This window comes from Pinus tabuliformis, chromosome 2_1 (genome assembly GCF_031772625.1).
Source record: "Pinus tabuliformis cultivar Carrire ecotype Pingquan chromosome 2_1, CPIR1, whole genome shotgun sequence".
NCBI classification, from domain to species: Eukaryota; Viridiplantae; Streptophyta; class Pinopsida; order Pinales; family Pinaceae; genus Pinus; species Pinus tabuliformis.
Window position 1 is genome coordinate 881,177,861 of NC_142299.1, and position 18,479 is coordinate 881,196,339.

Consider the following 18,479-nt stretch of genomic DNA (forward strand, 5'->3'; position numbering starts at 1 on the left):
GTCGGGGTTGTTGAACCTATTGTGGGTGCCCCACTACCACCGCTCCAACATAAATTTGATCGTCATTAAGTAGTTGTTGTGCCTAGTGCATGACAGGTGCTTGTGGCTAAGCATGTCAATCACTATCACTGATATGTTGATCCATCAGATCACACTATTGCCATGCTCAGGGTTAAATCCTACCAAGGAGTTTGGCGGAAAGACGAGTGAGCGCGGCCTCGCTGAGAAGATGAAGGACAAGTTCAAACTTGTGAAGAAGCTATGTGGGTACTCTATTACCTCAAACACTAACCCTATGGTAAAGGTTGCCACACAGATTTTGGTTGGCAAGGTTATGAGAAAATGTTGCATGGACAAGGTTCTGGCGCCAATGGTCTCTTTGGCTACACAGTGCACAGAGGGTGTGCAGTTCAACTGGGCACACTACCTATGTAGTGAGTTCCTCACGAATTGGAGAGAGGCACATGACAAGAGTAAAACATTCCACTATTCGTGGTTGTTGCTCTCAATTATGCTGGTTACCTAGGATTTTCCGGAGGACAGCCAATTTCCTCCCATAGAGAACGGTTTTCTAGAGGTTGCAAAATTTTCATCTCTGTGGGCCACAAAAGATGCTGCATGGGTCACAGAAACCAAAGTCTTTTGGGTGCTAATGGAGATGAGAATTCGCATGGCCATAAATCAGAAGTCGTGGTTGTCACCAAACATGTTTGAACATCTTTTAGGATACGTGGAGTTCAAAAATGACTTCCACTGCATATACATCCGGGTGCAGAAGGATACAGAGAAAAAATGGTTTGACCTACCCTACCTCACTACAGATGACACTATTGAGGAGGTCATCAAGTGCTGGCCAACAGATTGGAATTCTCCTTCCAATCTGGTTGCAGGCTCCAGCAAGTTCACTGAGGAGAAGAAGAAGGAAGCGACCATGTAGAAGGTTCAACAGTTGGTTGAGAAATAGAAAAAATAGGCCGAGGAGAAGTCCCAGGTGGAAGCAGAACCCACCATGAAGAAACAAGTAGAACAAGAAGAGCGTGGCTCCAAGTGGAGTGATAAGCGTCCTTCACCCAAAACGAAGGAGGAAGAGCAGTTTGAGTAGGGAGGCGATGGTTAGGATGAGCAGAGCACTCCCTTCCAAGTGAAGCATTACAAGGAGTACGAAAAGTAAGGGTTGTAGAAGAAAACTAAAGCCACCAAGCCATTGCTAGACCCAATTACTTTGACTAATGGCGACCTATATGAAATAGATGATAAGGTGCGGGATACCATCACATAGCTGCTGCATTAGTTTGAGCAACAACAAAAGTAGGCACTAAGCACCATTCAAAAGGATCTGCATGAGCTACAGATTCAAGCGAATAGGATCCAGGTTGGCACAAGGCAGAGCAACATTGCATCAACAAGTTTGGCACCAGGAAGCACTCAAGAAGAAGAGATGGTCTGATCACTGTATCTCCAGGCAGTCACACTTCCAGATGGATATTTGAGCACGGAGGTGGCCACTGACAAGGCTATTGTCAGCTCTCTGAAGAACATCGGCCTCAACTTGGCTGCACTCCCTAATGAGTTTCTTCACATGCTGCAAGCAGGTGTGATAGCAAAGGTTAAAGCTTGGGAGCAGTGCACACTGAGCCTTATAAGTGAGTATAGAGTAAACAATGAACAAATGTTCATTGAGAAATAAACAACATTGGAGGCACAAAATAAAGTCCAGGCATAGAATGACCAGCTTGCAGCCGTGGTGGCAGAAGCCTGCAGAATAGTGCCCGAACTACATATACCTGAGGAAGTGCCATTGGAGGCGAAGATCAGAAAGTTGGCTGCAGGCGTGCACGATGCCAAGACAAAAATGGCTAGAGTTTAGTTTGAGCTAAACTTGAAGATCACAGAATTAGACTTGAAGTCACATCAACTCCGCCAGAGGTCAGGGCATAGCACGAAGCTACTGTGAAGGATGGAGTTGCGACAGTGGATGCTGCGGTGGTAGACTGCACCACGCTTTTTGAGCAAGCAATGAAGGTAGTCAAGGCTCTGCAAGAAGATCCCACCCTTCAAGCCTTGAATATAGAAGCTCGCAAACTCTAGCAATAGTATGATTAAGTAAGGGCAACGACGCACACCGTTGTTGCCGCACAAAGCTTTGCTAAGATGTAGGAGGCGATGTAGCTGCATATATAGGTGGAAGGGGCATAGATGAAAGAGACAATCCTCAAGGCCAAATTGGGGCCTTGGCTGGATGAGGCCTATATTATCTCCACCAACATTTAGGAGAAGTTGGAGAGCCTACAGAGCACGGAACAGAAATCAAGGAGGACAATGTAGGACCAGCAATAGAGCAGCTGGTGGAGCAGGTCAAACAGGCAACCACACAGAGTGCGACTGAAGTGGCAGTGGCACAAGTAGAGTTGGGAGGTCTTCATAGTAAGATCTCCATGCCAGCAGAGTGACTCGAGGGTGAGTCATGATCTTCGTGTTGGGGGCCTGTTGGGATGGGGTCCCTTAGGGTCAATTTTGGGGGCAAAAGCCCATGTTTTTTGTATAAAATGTAAATTTTCCATAAGTTGTGGTCACAGAGTGCGTAGATAGTTAAAGTGTCATAAAGCGTTTTACCCTTATTTTATGTAAGTTGAGTCAGCTTTTGAAGATCTACCCATGGTCCGCTAACCATGGGATTGTATAAATAGGTGTGTCCTAGGATGTCTTAGAAGGAAATAGAGACAAAGATGAATCGAATGGGTCAGAAAGACTAAGAGCGAAGAAGCCTTAGAGTAGAAGGAAGGCTCTGCAGCTATGTGCGCAAAGGCCTAGAGTAGAGTCCACAGCTGAGTGCGTGGACCCCTGCAACTGAGTGCGCAGGGAAGTCTTGAGTCTGTAAGATTAAACTAATTATCAATAAAGAAGATTGTGCAGAAATACTTGTGTTATCTCTTTACTTATGTTTATATGAATGTGCCTTATGTTATAATGGGTTTATGAAATAATGGTGCATTGATGCATGACTTTACACGACTTATACTATTATATGAATGCAATTACTGTTAACTATTTATGTGAAGATTATCTTGTTGTATGTTGAAGTTATCAAACACTTGCTAAACTGAATAGTTATTGGGTTATATGTAATCTTTGATGCGTGTAAGTAGTGGATTAACCTACTTAGGGTTGCAAAAGGCAGTCATAAGTGTTCGCGGAGGTATAGAAGCTGATTAAGGGGAGTTATATCGATAAGCCCTAAAAGCTTATCGATCTGTGTGAAGGCAGATTTAGGGCATAAAGCGACATCACGCTCATCTTTGGGTGCAGAAACTTGGTTCCAGCATCCCCCCATACTGCTTCGGGTGAGACTTCAGTCTGCGCCTCACGGATTGATGACAAAAGGGGCAGTAGTGTAGGGATTTGTTTGGCGAAACTAACTCTAAACCTGGGTCAGGACCCACTAAGCCAACATGGGACCCATGGGATGGTTAGAAGAGAGGTTGGATTGGTTCTTTAGGGTCCTAATGTTGATGTTGAATGTATGTATGGTGTTGTTGTAGCAGCTTCAACCACCCTCCAGAATTTTTCCTTAGCATCGTTTTGGAGCCTCCCTACCAACCATCCTTAGTAGCATGTCTTGCACTGTCAAGTACATAGGCTTCAGCTGATTTACAGTGGCTTGCCAACCTCTGCATGTTAGTTTGCTTCACTCCCTTCACAGGATGCCATTCCAGACTCAAGCTGATTGTTGGTTGAGTAGCTCCCCTAAAAAATTGTGTAATTCTAGAGGGGAACCAACCTTCCCTCAAGAAATTGAGAAAATATATTGGGCAGCCTGCTGGGCTCCAAAATTGCACAGAGTAGTCAAATAGGATTCCTTAAGAAAAATGCGCAATCTAGCCTGACACTGCAACTCAACCCAGAAATTGCGCAATTCTAGGAATCAATCAACTGTTGACCCCAGAAATTGTACAATCCCTTTGGGACAGCCATCCCGGCTCAGCCCATAAACTGTGCATATCCCTCTCCCAATCTTATAGGCTGTTACATGTGCCTTCATGTTGACTGGTTCCACCCGAGACCCAGAAAAACTGATTTTCATGCATGGGTTACTTTTCCTGAAATAGAAAAAAGCAACATGCGAAAGAATCCCTAGATTTTAGGGATCTATTTTTAGCAGCTGGAGCTTACATGAAAATATCGTTTTAGAAACTTCCTTCCAAGTGTCGCTTTTTCCTAGATTTGTGGCATGCGTGTCATGAGCCTCAAACTTATTTATTCTATAGAGCTCATTATTCACATCGATCTTGGAGCTCTTACATCCCACATCACATCTAGGAGTCTTCGACACATCTATCTCAGCGATTTCTGGGTAAGTTCGCTTTACTTGTATTTTGCAGTATTTCTATTTCTTTTTGTGTTTTAAATTGTGTGAGTGGTGTCTACTTGCATGTCACAGTCAAGAGTATGCGCACGATTAACATCTACACACAGTGTAGCACAACACCATGGTAAGTCCACAGATTGCATGTCATGTGTTTGCACTCACTTACGTTCTGTGGATGCCTTTAAACTCATAGTGTGTCTATCTTCATTGTTATATCTTTCATGTTTGTTAGTCCACACAGCTATGTTGATCCCGAACCATGCCTTCACCAACATGGGTCAACCAATGCACCAGTGGCTACATTGGAAGTATCACTTCACGTGAGCAGACCCATGCACCGTTAGCTTAGGAGTATGAGTAGTGTTTTCTTTTGGTTTGTTTGCTTGCATGCATGTTTGCTTCTTACCTTGCATGTTTGTTTGTTTTCATGCTTGTTTGATTACTCGCTTTGCTTATGCATTTACTTCTTATTTTGCTTTGTTTTGTTGTTTGTTTGCTTGTTTACATTCGTAGGTTAGTTTCGCATGAAATTGTGTGCGACTCTTGAAACAAGCTAGGTAAAGTACAATAGGACTTGTGCAATTATCAATATTCGGTTATCTATTGTCCTACCTTTGTATGAATAACTTGTTGTCGTTAGTCTATGATACATCAATGGAAAATACATGATGTTTGAAGTGAGCCTTAGTGAAAACACAAAGCTTGTGCGCTAACTACTATCACCTACTCTAGTTGGTTGTTTTTGGGTTAATCCTTGTCGACTTAGTCAAGTAGAGTAAGGTGAGGGGGAAAACCTTAACAAGAATGCTAGAGGTATATATACAAACTACTTCTTTGAAGGAACAACCTCTTCTTCTCTCAATAAGTCAGGATCCCTCTTCTGCCTCTAAAATGAATAAGTGTTATGCATAGTTATGAAAATGATGCAAGTAGAGAGGTGATGCAAGTAACTCCACTGGGGTACTGACCAGGCTTGCTGGCAGCGAAGTGATGCTTGTGTTCCTACATGACTCTACCAGGGTACTGTCTATGCATACTGGAAGCGGAACAACACCAGAGATGAAACTAAAACTCTGACGATCATATGGATTGTGCATCGATATACTCCTCATCCCCAATTGAAGTAGCTGTGTTGGCTTGGATTGGAATGTGTGTCAACCGACCAAGAGCTTGGCAGATACTACATCTTACAATAAAGAAAGTGTGGGAACCAAGATGAATAGAGAACTGAACAATATTTCTGGATGTGTTAGACTTTGTTTTCATGAGCAAGGTCCATTCAGAGAGCTGGAGTTCTACTAGTGTGTTGCCAAGTGTTGTAGAGGCTACAACTACCCTCCAACCAACCTTAGAAGCATGTCTTTCACTGTCAAGTACATAGGCTTCAACTGATTTTTAGTGGCTTGCCAGCCTATGCATGTAATTTTTCTTCACTCCCTTCATAGGCTTCCATTCCAGACTCAAGCTAATTTCTGGTTGAGTAGCTCCCCCAGAAAATTGCACAATTTTGGAGGGGAACCAACCTTCCCTCTAGAAATTGCACAAATCTACTAGGTAGCCTACTAGGCTCCAAAATTGTGCAGAGTAGTCAAATAGCCTTCCTTGAGAAAACTATGCAATCTAGCCCAGCATTGCAGCTCAGCCCAAAAATTGCACAATTCTGGGAATCGATCACCTGTTGACCCCAGAAAATGTACAATCCCTCTAGGACTGCTAGCCTAGCTTAGCCCAGAAACTGTGCAAATCCCTCTCCCAATCTTGCAAGTTGTTGCATGTGCCTTCAGGTTGACTAGTTCCACCCAGGATCGAACAAACTTGATTTGCATGCATGGGATGCTTTTCCCGAAATAGAAAAAAGAAACATGCAAAAGAATCCCTAGATTTTAAGGATCTATTTTTAGCAGCTAGAGGTTACATGCAAAGATCGTTTTAGAAACTTCCCTCCAAGTGTCACTTTTTCCTAGATTTGTGGCATGTGCGTCATGAGCCTCAAAATTATTTGTTCGATAGTACAAATCTCATTCTTCACATCAATCTTGGAGCTTTGACATCCCACAACACATCTAGGAGTCTTTGGCACATCCAACTCAACTATTTCTAGGTAATTCTGCTTTACTTTTCTTTTGCAGACAACACTCACACTTACAATCCTTGCCATCAGTCTCCTGGGTATGTTGCATGCCAATCCACAAGTTTTCTTTGGTTTTCAAATGACAGATTTATTTCCATGCATGTTGTAATGTCTCCAGGTATAACAGGCATTTGACCGTCTTTCAGTAGTTCAGATTCAATGGCCTCCAAGGGAGAAGGGTTAAAGGACACCGACAAAAGTGCAACTAGAGATGCAGTTGAGAAAGTGTCTATGACTTTGCCGATTTACAAAGACACCAAGTTGCTCATAGAAAAAGACATCAAGCTAAAATGGAAGGACATCAATAATGCATTCACAAGCACATTTGAGGAAGATCTTGAAGACCGCAGAGTCTGTGCGAATATCCACAAGTTTGGCTTATACTGAATTGCATGTAGGTACCTTGTGTTTCCATGCGCGGACATGATACATTGGATCGTCTCGCACACTGATCCCAAGATGATGGTGTTAAGCAGTGTCAGTGGGACAGAGCTTGCTACATTCAGGGCACAAGAATATCAACAGATGTACCACTTAGTGAAGCAAGTGATCATAATGGAGACACCCTTCAACATACCCAACAATTATGAAAACTCTAGGGATATCTTGAAGATTTGGGTGAAGGAGCCAGCCAAGTTTAGGATGACACCCAACCAGATTTACAAGATGAAGATATTACAGAAGGAATATCAGTACTTGTTCATCTTTGTATGATTCTTGTATGACCAAGAGAGCACGGAGACCTTCCCACAGAGTTGAGTGATCGCATTGGACAAACTAGCCAGTGAAGGAAAACCATGCAACTGGTCTGACATGTTGGCTCACAGGCTGAAGGAATAGGTAGCAGGACCTCAACAGCCTCCCAAAGGTTAGAAATCATAAATACACATGTACGCATATATCTTGGATGCAATCTGTTCCCGTCAAAAGTTCCCAGCCTTTAAGTGGGCATGGACATCAGCAGAAACCTCTATAAACACTTACTATAAACTGTTTTCTTGATGCAACTTCCGTAGAGTCATCGCATAGTTGTCAGACCATTTTGTCACCCCCGTATACAAGATGATATTTCAGCCGGATCCACCTTGCATGTCGAAGGCAGTAATGGAGGCATTGATCGACATAGCGGATTGGTATGCCTCACCTTTTGGAACCTTCATACAGATTTATAGTGCAGAGAAGCCTCTGCATGTTTTACCAAATTTTGCCATGGACAAGCTCATCATGCAAGAAGTGTCATACCACATATCAGCAAGACTTTCATCTAGACTGCATTGGAAGAAGAAGGCACCCTGGCCCACTCTTCCATTATGGGTCAGGTTGTATGAGATACATAATCTCAAGCATGATGATGCCGAGACAAAAGATTCAAAAGATTTACTTTCAGCACCAGAAGCTTCAATCCGTATGACCCACATTATTTTGTAAAGGATCACTGCGTGAGAGTGAAATTCCCTTAGATCCATGAGGCATGTCATTGGGCTAAAGAAGACCCATGGAGATATTTTCACAACTTCTCCAGGTCCAATGAACTGGTTGCATCACTGTGGAATGGTTAGCGAAGCAGCATCTAGGACAACACCATCATCAATAGCAACAGAGGGTAACATACTTGTACGTGACAAAGGCAAGAGGAAGATTGTTGATAGCACAGAGGCAGAACAAAGCTGCAAATTCAAAGTAGACCCACTTGTGGAGAAAGCAACTTTAGAGATAGAGGCGAAGAGGTCACAACACAACAATAGAAACACACAAAGGAAGAGAGATAAACAGAGGATGGAGGAAACAATGAAGGAGTTGCAAGAGTTGAAGCAACAACTCCGGGAAGAGCAAGAGCTGTGTAGAGAGGAGAAGGAGGCATAACACAGACAAACACAATAGGATCCACAACATGCACATATTGATGAAACTGTGCCCATATAGGTGATAGACTTATCTGAGCAACTGGCACAAAGAAGACAAGGTGAGCAGTCGTAGGAGTAGGACTTCGCTCAAGAGATTGAATAGATACTTAAGCAAATGGATACAGAGATGGAGGAGCCAGAGTTAGAGCATGACATCAACCTCATGCCTTACAACCAAGAGGTTGACCCACCGGCTTCACTAGATCCAGAAATAGAGCAAGTCCAGAGCGATCAAGGATATATTGAGATCCTTGAAGACAATCCAGAAGTAGATATGAACAACATATCATTCAACGAGTTGCAGCATAGAGTTATGCACTCACATGGAGTGACTACTTCAGATGTCCACACATCTCCTATGCAATTTAAGGAAAGAGTAATCATATCTTATGTGCGCAAGAATCTAGAAGCATTGACGGATACTACCAAAAAATATGCCGAAGTCACTAGCTCGAGTGCTCGCTTCTTGATAGCAGAGAATGAGCAAATGGCTAAGGAGTTACAGATTTCCAATCAGGGAGGATAATAGGTTAGAGCAACTGCCAGAGCCGAGTTGAAGAAGGTGATACTAAATGAAGTATCGTCCCTTGAGATAGTCATGCGGATGTTGTATTCGATATTTGGTACTGTGCATAAAGTAGTTGTCTATTTCAACAGTTGGTAACAGCATTGTGCTAGGAGAGAACATATCTTATCAAACTTGCATACTGCTATTGACCGCATGAAAACATGGACAATGTGATACAAGGGAGCCCCGTTACACTTGCCCAAATTGATGAAGCCCAAGGCATTTGAGTTCAAGGCACGCATCTAGAGTTAGATTAGGAACTATGAGGAACTCTCGCAGCTCATCACCAGTTTGTAGGCTTCCCATGCACAGGTGTTCAGAAGCATGGGTGTTTTTTTGCACGCACATGTAATCCCATCTATTGGGACACTCACCGAGGCAAAGCCAAAGAATCAAGTCCAACTAGAGCTGGGCACGTACGTTGACGATTTGATGCACATAGCCACCAGCGCAGACTTGGCCATCAGCACAAACACTATGCATCAATATGTCACTAGTCTGGTCGCACTCAAGATAATGATGTCACTAGTCTGGTCGCACTCAAGATAATGATGTGCATGTTATCAGATGAATTGGACAGTTAGTGTATCTGGATGAAACAAAGGCCAGAGATTGTTTCCAGAAAGATGTCACAATAGATTACATGGACACCAACACAGACTACCAAGCTTGGCATCAGTTCACCACCGTCGACCATCATGAAGATGTCGAAGAGTTGGTCTTCCCATAGTTGTCTGAGTCTTAGTGATGTCTTGCTCAAGCCTATTTTGTCTCACATGGGTACATGTGCAGATTGTATGTAACATCTTGTAAAGTGAAAGTCCAAGTGTCGATAGTGGAGTGTAACAATCATAGAGTAGTTGAAGAGTCATGAGGGTAGGTGAACAGTCACAAAGGGGAATATCAAGGGCCACCCCACCCTTTTATATTTATAGTACCTCATAACTCATTGTAAGGGCTTTCAGTCAGCCAAGCTTCCGATAGGAGTATCTTAGAGAAAGCTTGGAGATTATTGTAACGAGCCTTGGCATCTCCACAATGCAGAGCTAGTACATCTATTTCGAGGAGCAAGCGATAGTGATTGTAATGTTCCATTATTGGGACTAGTGGTTGGTCATGGTCATACTGTATGATTAGAACTTTCACTTCTTAATATATCAGAGCCAACATGTTTCATGCATATGTTGTTATTGTATTTCAGTCAACTTGGTTACTCTAATGATATATGTATATGTTTGGTTACGCATGTATGTATAGATTCTTTCTGTATATGTATGTATGAATCTTACTGAGATGTGTTTTTGGTTTATCCATCACTTTGGATTGTTGGTTCACCTTCCTTCTAGTTTGTGATGAATCTTTGCTCATGTGTTCCCTTCCAAGTTGTGTTTTTACACAAGTTTCCAAGGGGCGCACTCATTCCACCTTTTGTGTGTTAGAACCATTCATGCACCTTGCTTGGCTTGTCGCGCATGTCACACATTTGCTACCAAAAAGGACATCTTTCTTACCTTTGTGCACAACAACAGTCAAGGTGATACCATACGAACAACTGCTAGGACTCCTACACCAAATAGTCTGAAGTCTAGTTGGGACTTCTTACCGTGGAGATCCCCTGATATGTTGGCAGGTCCAGCACCGTCAACAGGTGTGTTTCTGTTGGTTCCAGTTCCTTAATGTGACTTAGGAGGTAGAATCATATCATAGTGGCCTCTCATCACATGTTTACCTCGACTAACCGGTTTCTTGGGTAGATGTAGGAGGAGGGTGTTACAGAGTGGTATCAGAGCATGGTTCACCCATCAAACTGGATGGTTTGTGTGTTGGTCATGAATTCATGTCAGTTGCATATTGTCTCTTGTATTGTAAGACCATGTGTTTGTTGCATTTTCATGGTGTTGATAATGGTTGTAGTGATGTCGCCATGTGAAGTTTGATGGTGTTTTTATGGGATGTGTAATCATGAGTGTATGGTTGTATATGCATTTTTTATGCATGTTGGTGTCTATATGTTGTTATGCATGAATTTTCATGGTTATGGTTATGCGTGTATGGTAGGTTAGACATGCATTGTGAGGTCATTTTATGCAAGTAGGTCATCATGATGATAATGGTATGTTAGTATGCTAATGTGTTGGTTGAGATAGAGTAGGAGATGTAGATCATTAAAGTGAAGTTGCAACAATGGACTTTGGGGTAAGAGAAGATCATCATACAGGTATGTAAGTTAAGGATTGTTATGTGAATTATGGTTATGTGTATGTCTTTCATTCTATTGATGTTTTGGTTACATACATGATAGCTACTTGTTTATTGGTGTAGTTATATGCACATGTGTCAGATAATAATGAATGATAGTAACATGTGGCTGTATGCATTGTTATTGTTGTTTTATGTTAGATAACTTGATGATTATGTTATATATTGTTGATGAGTATGTTATAGATTAACTTCTTGTTTTTATATGGTAGTTAGCCCAATGATTAGGTTATATGTTGTTGATGAGTATGTTATAGGTTAACTTGTTGTTGTTATATGGTAGTTAGCTTGATGATTAGGTTATATGTTGTTGATGAGTATGTTATAGGTTAACTTGTTATTGTTATATGTTAGTTAAATTGATGATTAGGGTTATTTCATTTAAGATCTTGATGTTATATGTATCGTGTTAACCTGGATGGGCCTATGCAGATGGTTATGGTTATGATATTCAGGTATGAGCCGACATAATTGTGATATGGTGTTGTACTAATCTAGACTGACTGTGCATATGTGATTGTTATGCATGAATGACAAATGTTTATGAGCTTACAATGTGAACTTGTTAGTTAGTTACTATTATGGATATCATGATCTTATTTGTGTTTGAGATGATGTGTTGTGAAGTTATATCATGCTAACTAGATTGATTGTGCATATAAGATAGCCTCCCCTAAGATACATTAAGGTATGAGTTTGCTTATTTCGTATATTTGGTGCTTGACTATTTGATTATGTCATCTAGTCAATTAATTTAACATGGTATGTTTTCAAGTTGGTTGAATGTTTGATGAATTGCATAATATGACTATGTGTATGTAAGGTTGCATGAAGTAATGATTTTGTTTGGTTGTACTAACACATATGTGTTGAGACAGTTGATATGTACTTGAGTGTAGTAGGTGATAGTTGTAGCATTATGACATGACTGTTAGTCTTGGTAAAGGTTGATTTCAAATTGATAGATATGATTGTCTTGTTATTTGGAACATGTGGTTGACATGTGTGAGCAGTTGTAGGGTAACATGCTTGGCATTAGTATGACAAGGTAATAGTTGATTTGTTTATGTAACTATCCATTGGATGATGTGACCGTACATACTAAGACTTGATTGCAACAAGGTAAAGGTAAAAGAAAGGAATTGGGTAAGATTTCCTTTGGCTATGTTTGGAAAACCTATTTCAAAATGAATGAGTGCTTTGCATACTAGAAGTCTTCTGAACCTTAACTCCATCTAACATTATGTGGTTATGTGCAATATTTATGGACATGTATTTGACAGGTATAATAGCTAGTGTCTAGTTATAGATAGATTTGTTAAAGGAATTGAAGTTCCATGAGACATGGCACAAATGTGTTCAACTACAAGTCATTGTGCTTGGCATAACAAGATAAGGTAACTGGCGTATTGTTATGTTTATTTATGCACTGGAAATTATGTGTTTATGGAAATATGATGCAGGGGATTGCATGGCAAGGAAGCTACCATGAAATTCTGAAGAAGGCTCAGGTTGAGATTTCCCTTGGAAGAACTGGGAACCATGGGGATTGAGTCATGGTGTTTGTTGTTAGTCTTGTGTTTTTGGTCTTTTGTGATTTGTTGCATTTTATTGTGACTTGTTTATGTATATTTTATGGCCATACCACTTTGTCATGGTGTCATGTTGTTATTGGTTTTCATGGTCTTCTTCTTACTTGTTTCTTGTGCTCACCTTTTAAGATTTGAGTCTTGGAATTGGTTGGGAAAGAGGAAAGTTAATGGATCTCAGGAGAAGCTGAATGAAGCCCATCAATATATACGAGTCTCAGATGAAGCTCAGTGCATGAGTAAAGGGTAGTTGAAGGAAATAATATGAAAGCCAATTGGATTGGTTTGGTCCATTGGGATAATGGACAGTGGAAAAGCACTCATGGGAAAGGTAATCAAGAAAGGCAAGGCGAACGTATTTGAGGCATCATATGCCTTGGCTAAGTTGGGAACTGTGGTTCTCAATGTTGTGAATGTTGTGCACAAATAAGGAATTTCTCTTAACCTAGACCTTATGTTATCTGGTAATTATGTTGTGATCATGACTATGTTGATGTTTATATATGTATACATGTATGTATGTATGTATGTATTTCATGTCTGACAGGGTCATCATGGATCATGGTTGTTTGATGCTAAATGTTTATATGTATATATGTGTGTGTATGTCATTGTCTAACATGATGATGATTATTTTATGCTAATGATTATATATGTATGTATGTCACTGTCTAACGAGGTTGCTAGGAATCATTCTTGTGGAGGAATGATTACTTACATAGGTGAATGACATGAAGAGGTTCCTAGTTTATGAGGAATCAAGTGGGAAGAGTAGTCATGAAAAATATACGAGGTTAGTATCATGTGGTTATGAGTTGATATTGTGTGATTATAATATGTTTATGTTATGAACATGATATACCGAGGGATACATCAGTGAAATGAAAGCAGTGTGGTCTGCGACATGCTGGGACAATCATGGATAAGACACTAGAGGCAAGGTTTCTTGGTAAAGACAATGTGGTTTTGGATATGTGGTATTAATGTTGTGCATATGTTGTATATGTTGTAAATATTGCATCTGTGATGTTGTGCACATGCGGTGTTGTTCATACATAGTGTGTGTACATGTTGTTTATGCAATGTTATGTACATGGTGGTACAAATAGTGTTGTGTGAATGTTGCATATGCAGTTTTGGATATATATGGTGCTATGTGCATGATGGATATGTGGTGTTGTGTGCATATGGTGTTGTGCACATATTGGATATGCAATTTTGTGTACATAGGGTGTTATGTACATGTTGTATGTGCAGTTCTATGTACAAGTGGAGCTTTGAGCATGTGGTGTCGTGTACATGTTGTACATATGGTACTATGTGCAGGTGGTGCTGTGTACATGTCGTGCAAATGGTGTTGTGTACATGTGGTGCCATGTACATGTCGTGCATGTGGTGTTGTTTATGTATAGAATTGTGTACACATTGTACAGGTGGTACGATGTACATGTGACATTGTGTACACATTGTGCAGGTGGTATCGTGTACATGTGATGTTATGTACACGTTGTGCAGGTGGTGTTGTGTATAGGTGGTACTATGTACATGTGGTACTAGTGTACATGTGGTATTATGTGCATGTCGTACATGTCGTATTGTGTACATGCGGTACTATGTATGTGCATTATCTAGTTGTGGTATTGTAACATGTGTACTCATTGTGATTTACTCTGTATAGTACATGTATTGTGATATGTTGTACGCCAGGTGTAGGGACATGTATTGTGTGGCATTGCACATTGGGTATAGATGTATGTGTTGTGTTATACATCGGGTGTAGGTGTATGTATTGTGTGGTGGCGTACACTAGGTGTAGGTGTATGTATGTGTTGTTTTGTATTGTGTGGTGGTGTTGTGTAGGTGTATGTATGTGTGGTATGTCAGGTGTAGGTGCATGCATTGCATGGTGTTGTATGTCGTGTGTGGTTGTATGTGTGTGATGCACACTATGTGTATGTGAACATGGTTGAGGATAAGGAACTGGGTGTTTGTCAGATGTGGAAACCGATCCAGAGTGCGTACAAAATGAAGACAAAGGTAGAAGCTAAGGATTGATTAAAGGACAAGTATCAGTATTTTATTTCAGTTTTATTACGCATGTGATTTATGATTCTAGTATATGATGATTACATGTGATATATTATTCTAGTTTATGATGGTCACATGTGATTTATTATTTTCAGCTACGATGGTTGTGTTTTGAATTAACCTAATGTGATATGTTTATACATGATGATTTTGGTCAAAGATGCTAGTTTGACTTGTTGTGATAGGAAGCAAACATAATTACAAGTGTACCTTGTTGACGGGCCACCAATAAGGTATGATATGATTTTTTTTCAATTTATTTTGAATGTAATGGAAATTATGTGCTTGGTACAAGAAAGCATGAAATTCCCAATTGGATGATTGAAATTGACTACAAGAATTAGAAGCAATAATAAAAGGAATTGGAACATGCAACAATATGATGGTAAAGCACTTCAGGAGTAGGGACATTGTGGGACACTAGTACCCAATAGTTTCCATTGGTTTCCATGAGCATGCAATGACTAGTATGATGGTTTTAAAGCAGGGATATGCCTTCTTTTTGTATCTTCCAATGCGAGGAATCCTTGTGAAGGGATGGACTGCTTGGGATGGGGGTGCCACTAGAACTTAGAAGGTGAGTGAATACATGGAAGGGGGTGATCGGATTGCCCGAGGGACTGTGTAGCAAAGAAGGGAAAACCGGGGATGAATTTTTTTTTGTCATTAGAATTTCCAAATGGAATCAAATGCATGTTAGGAGTGCGCCCTGGAACAATGAGCCAGTAACTATTCCCAAAGAGGAAAAGTGGCACAGGATTGTAATGTTGGACATTGGATGTAGCTTTGACTTTGACAGTGGATTTTTGACTTCTTGGTAAGGAGGTGAATCTTGGTACTACCATTGAGGGTGGAGGTGTGAGCCTATGGATTCCCTTATTGATTGATATAGGCATCGTATCCCTTTATTTGCTGGTTGAGAAAATGTGTATATGTGTATATTATTGTAAATACTGTATCGAGCTAGTTTCTAAAGCTCCATAGACAGTATGATTATTTTTTGGGTGAAACAAATATGTATGTATGTATATGTGGTCATTATTGTAAATATTGTAATGAGTTGTGTTATAAATCTCTAGTAAATGGTATGTTTGTCATGTTTTAGCATATGTTCATTGTAAATACTGCAACGAGCTATATTATAAAGCTCCATGGGAAGTATGTTTTGTTTTGAACGGTCTTGCTAGATATAGGTGTCATTTAACACCGAGGACTGTGTTTCCCCAAGGGGCAGGGTTTTGTAACAACCCTGGTTAAAACTCCATGTAAAAATATATAAGGCCATGGTGATGGGACATGTATTCTAAGCTGAAAGGTGTGAAAGGAATCCCACTGGGGTGTCACTTCAGTTTATTATGGCTAAGGAAATTGGAAAAGGGAATGGCAAAGGCTTTAGAAAGACAACGAGAATTATTGGCATTTTATATATGAAAATAATGGAAATTAGGAGAAAAGGAAGTTGAAAGGTTACAGGTTGCATGTGAGGTGGAAAATGAAGGAAAATAATGGAAAATGAAGAAAATAGAGGCATCATTAATAAAAAGGCTTTTGAGGATTAGTGGGTGGCTTGGTCAGTTCATTTTTGGAGAACTCTCATTATTCTCTCTCTCTCTCTCTCTCACTTAGAGTTTTCTTGGAGAAATCTTGGAGAGTGTGGCATACTTAGAGTTTTCGATAAATAAGGAAAAGGAAGAGAAGGAAAGTGCAAGAGGACATCGAGATTAATAGCTACAACAGGATTTGCTTGCAGGTACTGAGTTGCATGCATGTTTTCCTCGCTAGTTTTGGCATGCATGGCATATGAATGTGGTTTGTTGGTTGTGATTTGTCATTGGCATGGAGGATGGTCAGGATTGACAGTGGATTGCCTAGCCTTTCCATTTCCTAGATAACCATGGAGATTTTCGGTTTATTTTCATGGTTTTGTTTTGGTTGGTTCTCATGTTTCCTTAGCTTGGGTTGAGTTAGTAGTCCAGTAGCCTTGGTTGGACAAACACTCTGGAGACTTGTAACAACTTGGATTGAGTTACTAGTCCCATAGCCCTGGTTGGAAAAATGCTCTGTAGGCCTTGGTTGGTTGATTTACTAATCCCGAAGCCTTGGTTGGACAAAATCTCTAGATTGTGGTAAAATTTGTGGGTTGATTTATTAGTCCTGGAGCCTTGGAAGGCTTGGATAAAGACCAATCTGAAGATGGTTTTGTGATGTCCAACTATGAGGTGGAACCATTGTTTGATGGTCGAGGTGGTTGGCCTCTAGAAGCCTTGGATGGTTTTGGATTGATGTGTTCTACGAGATCCCACATTCATGCTTGGAATATGGCATGAGGGTGAATGGCTAAAGAGAGATTTGGCTCATCCATTCTTTGGTTGAGTGGAATGTGGAAGTCCCATCCCAGGTTTGGATTTTCCATCATCAATATGAGGTTATTTATCCTTGTATTTCTATGAGTATTATATTAGATTATATGTGGTTTATATGGCTATGATTTCATTTGAATTTATGCTTCTATTATGTTGGTTATGTATGTATTTTATGATAGTACCTATGTATGGCTCTCTCATGTTTTTACTTGTATATGAATAAACAATGTATCTACGGCCTAATGGATGAAATTGTAGCTAAAGTGATAAGGAAACAATGCTTCATAGCGAATCTCAGATAAGTATGAGACCTCTATGCTCAAATATGTTATTTACACCTATAGATTACATATTCATGATATGTTTGATGAAATTCCTATCATGGCTAGTAGGGGTCTAGTTAAGGTCTTATTCAAGTAATTTATTTTACATTGTCATTTCCCTATTATCTTATTGTTTTGAATATGCCATTCTATTTTGGGCAGTGACATCGCCTCCGAGCGTGAGAAAGTGGCTAATATCCCAGGGACGTTGGCACAACACTATGGAAAAAAGTGACTGGACGCTGGATTGTAGGCCTGTGAGAGCATCCAAAGGTCCCTAGATGCTGGCATTCTCATAGTTTGAGAGCATCTAGAGGTCAAGTGGTCCAAAATCTCAGTGGGACCCAGGGGCTGGTTGGAAGAAAGGTTGGATTGGTTCCTAAGGGTCCTAATGCTGACGTTGAATGTCAATATGGTGTGTTTCTATTGGTTCCACTTCCTTAACATGATTTAGGAGGTTGAATCATATCATAGTGGCCTTTCGTCACATGTTACCCCAACTAGATGGTTTCTTAAGTAGATGTGGGAGGAGGGTGTTACAAATGACTTATTCTCTATTGACTATAGCCTAGGACATGTCAAGATTATAGAGGTTTCCCATCCAAAACTCTAAACATCAACACTTCTCTCTTGGTCAAAACAAGAAGAAAAATTGTGCAATATACTGAGGCAATAGTTGGATGCTTTTGCTTGGGATTATAAGGAAATGAAGGTGTGAATCCCTCAATTTATACTCATCATATTTACATCAAAGTGGGATGAAAGCTTGTGTTCCAACCCCAGAGAATGATGAGCCCAACTCTTAAGGACATTGTGAAAGAAGAATTACAAAAGCTATTGGTTACAGGGTTCATATACCCCATTTCAGATAGTGAGTGGATGTCACCT